The sequence below is a fragment of the Callospermophilus lateralis genome, chromosome 6 (genome assembly GCF_048772815.1).
Source record: "Callospermophilus lateralis isolate mCalLat2 chromosome 6, mCalLat2.hap1, whole genome shotgun sequence".
In the NCBI taxonomy this organism is placed as follows: Eukaryota; Metazoa; Chordata; class Mammalia; order Rodentia; family Sciuridae; genus Callospermophilus; species Callospermophilus lateralis.
The window spans coordinates 73,702,739-73,708,037 of record NC_135310.1 but is presented as its reverse complement, the minus strand read 5'-3'; positions in this window follow the sequence as shown (position 1 = coordinate 73,708,037).

The window sequence follows — 5,299 nt, the reverse complement described above, 5'->3', positions numbered from 1 at the left end:
CTTCGTGGCGGCCCGGTCACCCAGCGGCCGCCGCCCGCCAGGCACTGCCCTTCGGAGATCTGCAGGAATGGGCGGCGCTCTCGCAGTCTCTTCGCCGCAGCCCCCGAGGCTGACCTTCGCGGGCCACTCGGGGTCCCCAGGCGGTGCAGCGGAAGCGGCGCTGCAGGCGGGTCCGGGACCTGACCCGGGAGCGCTGCGGGTGGCGAGGGCCCACGGGGTCGATCGCGTGCAGTGCTTCTGGGTCCAGTAGTTGTTTGGGGTGGGATATGGGCTTACGTGGGGGGAATCCAGCGATGAGGGAAAATCGAGTAGGATTTTATAACGATTTTCCCCTCAGACTTGATAAGATGCAAGACACCGTTTTAGGCAATTCTGGAAATTTAAAAAATAAAACTTGTCCAAAAATCAAACTGGGAGTCGCATTGAATTTAAGTGAAAGAATACGAGTATGAAAGGTTAAAACTCAGGAGACACACTTCATACTTCTTTGTGGAAAGAGTGGGACCGAGAAAAAAGAGTGTGGGTTCACAAGGTCTGTGAGACCTCAGGAAAGGAGGGTGGAAGGACCCCGGGTGATGGGAAGACTGAAGGGAGGATTTCTAGGTGGGATGAAGAGGGTTAATCCGGTTGGGTAAGTTTTTGTTATATAAATCAAATTTGATTTGTTTTATATTGTTCATCTAAAACTATAAGTGAATTTCTTAGTGTCTGGATTTCACGAGCAGCTCTTTGGTTTTGCAGTACTATGGATTGAATCTAGGTGTGTTAGACAAGCGTTCTACCAGCTCCCCTACCCCACCTCTCTCCCACCCACCCCGAGGGTCTTGCTAAATTGCCCAGGCTGGTCTCCAATTTGCGATCCTCCTATTACAGGTACATGCTACTGCCAGAGTGAAATCGGGAGGAATAAAGAAGTGAACTTTATTTAAATCAGTTGGTATCTTTTAGACCATTCCATGGTGGTGTTTCTTGAATAGTAAACTGATAGTCTGGTTGAAATAGGAAAATAAAACCAGATTCAAATGTGCTGCTTCATTCACTCATTTATATTTTGTTTTTAATCTTCAGATTATCTTAACACTTGACATTCTCTCCTGCCACAGATCTGTAAAGGCCCCTGGTTTGTGCAGTAGGCCCTACAATAGCCAGGCCTGCCAATTCGATTGTTGATCAGATCATCAGCCTCTGGGTTCAATTTGCTTCTGGGGCTCTCCTGAATTTTCCTCTCCACAAAAGGAGAATGTTTTACTTTTCTTTCATTGTGAAAGCCACCAGTACCTAGTCTGCCCCCTGGGGCTCTTTTCCCCACAAGACTGGATTAGTAGGAGCCAGTATAGCTTCTCCATCCTTGGTTAAACACAATAGATTTATTCGGACAGTTTAGTTATGGGTATATGTCAAAACTTAATTTATAATCTTGCTGCAAGAGCAAGGCCAATTTCAAATTTTTTCTAGACAGACATTTACAGAGAAAAAAGTACTTAGGTACAAAAAGAAGAGTAATTCTATTTAAAAAGTCAATAGATTCTTGACAGAGTCAGCTGGGAGGGAAGGAAGCTAGTTTCCCCAGAAAATTTAAATTTATCCAAAATTGCTTATATTTTATCAAGAACACTTATTTCTTCTTAGAAGGAAGTTATAAACTACATCAGGCAAGTAAGTTCTAACCCATATGAAATTTGGTATATTGGTATAATTTTTTTTTTTCCTTTCCCACCTCCATTTGCACTCTAGAGCAAGGTCTGGACTTAGTATCTACTGTATAGTGTTTCAGGCATTCAACAAAGATCAACTTATTTATTCTTATAACAGGCAATGGCACAGATTATTTATATTCATTTTACAGATAAAGACAATTGAGGTCTTGGGGGAATCAAGTTATTCACTTAAGTTTTCAGTTTTCAACTACAAGTTCTTACCCTTCTGAGGATTTCTTTTTTTTAGATTTATATTTATTAATTTGAATTTATTATATTTATTAATTTATATTTATTAATTTCAAAATAAAATTTGAAATTTATTTCATGAAGATTCTTAAAAACTTCAACAACTGTCCAGAAATTTAGAACCCTGATTCCAATGCAGGTCTTCAGACTCTGAAACCTGGATTGTTTTTTCTAAACTGAGAAGGAATCAGGCCATCTGTGTCACACCAGACCTTTCCCCCACCATTTGAAAAGAGAGATATGTTTCTTAAAATTTCAGTGCTATTTTTGGGTCACACATTTTAAGATAGTTATTCTTCAGCATTAGAAACTTATTTTTAAAATTACTTATTTCCTGATCATCAAAACAATGTGATTATTGTTCAGTATTTAGATTATGAACAAAATTGAAATATCCCACAATCCTCCTGATCAGAAATGGCTGTGATTAATATTTTAGTATATTATCGTGAGCCTAAGCATAGATATTTTAAGAGTTGAAATCCCATTTTAGATACTTTTCTATAATAAAGATATTTACAAACAACAATGCTGTTATCACTTAGATGTATAATATGAATTGTCTAATTTTACACAATATCTTACTAAAGTAAAATTTTAAAAAGAGAAACAGCTTGGAAAGCCATATATGGTCTTAACTATAAACATTTTATTAATTACTTTGAATTCTTAGAATTTTTAAATTTTTTTCAGAAATGAAAGAAGAAATAAAACCTGCCACAGTTGTTTTCTTGTTTTCCCCCTAGGATTTCCTCTTTGGATTGGTTAATAAGAAACATAAGACATATTACCACTGTAATGTGGCTGGTATTGTAATAGAGATGTTGATTATGTTATTATCAGGGAAATGAGTTTAAATTCTGGTTACCTAAACAGAATATCAGCTAGGAAGGAGTTCTTTGTTTTTACCTGCGGCCCCCCCCCCCCCCCCCCCCCCCCCCCCCCCCCCCGCTTACTGCAGGTTTATTAGCTGTGCTTTTGCTTAACATCTGGTAGTCAGTGGAGAGATCCAGGAGACAAAATCTCTTCGTTTTTTTTTTTTTTTTTTTTCCTCAGTTTCTGTAATACTCATGTTATGCTTTACCTGTTTATTCAATTTTAACATTTTAATAATAATATATCAGAGAAAATATCAAGTGAGTATATTTGAAACGAAGTAGGGACCCTCCTAATACTAGTTTAGTAGGTTCCTTCTATCAGATAACTTATAGGACACCATTTCTCATTTTAAAAGTTTTTTTCCTATGAATAAGCAAGGAAGTGTTTTCTAAATACAATAGCAAATGGTTGTTTACAATTTATTTATTTATTTTGTACTAGAAATAGAACCCACCCAGGGTTGCTTTACCACTGAGCTACATCCCAAGCCCTTTTTATGTTTTATTTTGAGACAGGGTCTTGCCAAGTTGCTTAGGGCCTCACTAAGTTGCTGAGGTTGCCTTGAGTTTGCAGTTCTACAGTGGCTGGAATTACAAGCATGTGCCACCACACCAGGCTATGCAACACTATTTTAAAAATTTTTTACTGTAGCTTTTTTATTATACAATTTGCTAGTATAGCTTTGAATTTCCTGACATCTCCAGAATTATAGCTTTTGGTATCAGGGATGAGGAAAAAGAAATTCATAGGATTATGCTTTTGCTTTATTTGCATGGATTGCATTTCTTTATCTTTTTCCCCATAATTTAAAATTAGTAACAAAAATTACAATACTTATCTTCCTTGGTCTTTAGTCCTGATGAACCCATGAGTTTGGCAAGAGTGATTTCATTTTCTAAGTTTAACTCTAAAGGAAACACCTGCAGTTAAGATAAAACTTTCAGTTCATGGGTGAGAAGACAGGCACTTCAGGGTGTGCTAGCAGACATCTGGGGCCTTATTATGTCTCCCCTCTCCTTCTGAGTTCCCTCCTAATAGCTCTTTGGGGCACTGTCCCTCTGCCACTCTACTCCTGCCTTTTTTTCTTGTGCCTCAGTCACCCCAATTTTTCATTTTCTGTACCTCTTTTGGCCACTTGCTGAGTGATGAAACTAACCTGAATACCTTAAAACTTAGTTCCCCACAGTGAAAGCAGTTGATTGATTTCTATTCATGAGGAAAATGCAAAATGAGAAAAAAAATTTCTGAGTTCAATTCTTTTAAACAAATTGATATTTTATTCACCACTATAGCATCCACAAACTTCAAAAAAATATCATTCATAGATACATGAAACATTCTTTATAGACAAAGATCAGCTTATAGATGAATTAAGGAACTTCTTATAATTCAGCCACAAGGCATTTGGGGCAATATTACGAATGTCAGAATAATCAAACAACCCCATGCTGCTTCCCATTAAAATGCAATTTACAACTATAGGCAAACTTTGAATAATAACCAATTCATCAACTTCTAAAAAGCAGCCCAGGATTTTCTATGGTTTATTCTTTAGCCCTACACAACCAAAAGGTGCAGGTATGCCCCAATCAATCTCCCTTCTAGCATCCCATGAGAAAATACTGGGGCCAGTTTAACTTCCCTGGGGGGATTGGAAATTAGGTTTAGGTGCAGATGTTCTTAAATAGGAATATATACAATGTATGCCAGAATAGGAAGTGAAATTTTTCCAAAAATATAATTTATCAGAAAAGCTGCTTTATATTTTTGTCTTTACTTTGTCCTTTTTAAACCAAGTACTCTTCAGGAAGACATGATGTCTTGAAAGAACCTGAAGTGATGGCAGTTTTCAGTTATAAAACTCACCCAACAAAATAGGGGGAAAAAGGCAAAAACATGTTTACTAATTATTCCTGAGGGTAGGAGCTTGCCAAACACATATTGGAAATTAGTAGGCTTTTAAGTAATCATCAAATAAAGAAATATGAGAAGTACTCATTTGTGGAGATGGTAAATATGTAGTAAAAAACAAAAAACTGTCCAGGGTTAGGGGGAGCTTGGTAGCCAAGTACTTGCCTAACGTGTACAAGGTCCTGGGTTCAATCCTCAGTACTTGGGGAAAAAAACTGTCTAATATTTAAGGAAGGGTACATGAAATTCAGTAAAATCTCCACTAACAACAACCTACTCAATTTAAAGCTTGTTTTATCTTAAATAACTGGAAGGAACTTGTTAGATTGAAACCAGGGCAAAGGACAAATAGAGCAGATATATAATGAATGATTGGGTTAGGAAGATGGGGGCTGATTCAAAATAAAATGCTCCAGAACACTTCCTCCTCCTGGAAACCTGTTGCCATGTTTACCTGGCTTCCAGGGAATTGTTCCTCCCAGCAAGGAGTTGTTAATGAGTACCCCCTGGGGGACGCCTTTCCTGCACTTTTGGTCACCAGTAGGCAGGATGGGAGGAGGAAC